Genomic DNA, 784 nt, shown 5'->3' with positions numbered 1-784 from the left:
GCCTTTTGAAACTTTTCCCAGTCACACTCCTCAGCCAGAGTTTCCCCTGGCCCTCTCCCACACCGTGAGCTAGGCATTTTTCTCTCTCCAGCTTGCTTGCTCCTGGCCCCTAAAATTCTTGTTCTTGACTTACATGCAGCAGGTGAAGAGTTCTTTGCCAGCCAGGCCCCGAACGCTGACTTTTTAATGCCAAAATGGTGCTCCAACAAGATGGTTCTCACCAGAGATGACCTCTGCTCTCTGCTCTCTGCTCTGGGTAAGCAGTTCTCGCTCCTCAGGGGTAAGCCTGTGTTTGCAGGTCTGCCTCCTGCTTGACTGTGAGCTCCTCAGGGGCAGAAACAGTGCCTCATTCATCATGGCATCCGCTGCTCGAGGTGGCAAAACGAGCGTCTAGGAACTGTTTGTTGAATGAATGAATGACGCAGATGGAACCTTGTCAAACCAGTGTTGTCAGAGGCCTCTTAGCTTTGCTCTATTTGAGAAGGTAGGTGTGTCTAAATCACTGTGAAGACTATATTGAGATGAAAACATTTATTTCCTCCACCTGAAGCATTTCTCAAAGGGCAGCGTTTCTTTTCATCTTTCTTGTTTTCCCCCTTTGGCCTAGTCAGAGCCTCATGGAGACAGCCATGATGAGAAACAGGCACAATAATGTCCACAAACATGAAAAGGATGTGCAGACTTGGAATGACAAACACAGGGCAAACTTAGACAAAGAACAGTATAAATATTGACACTGCAGAGGGAGCAACGGGAAGCCACTGCAGTTCCAGTTCCATGATTT

Source organism: Pseudorca crassidens, chromosome 20, assembly GCF_039906515.1.
Source record: "Pseudorca crassidens isolate mPseCra1 chromosome 20, mPseCra1.hap1, whole genome shotgun sequence".
Taxonomy (NCBI): Eukaryota; Metazoa; Chordata; class Mammalia; order Artiodactyla; family Delphinidae; genus Pseudorca; species Pseudorca crassidens.
Note: the sequence above shows the minus strand (reverse complement) of the source record.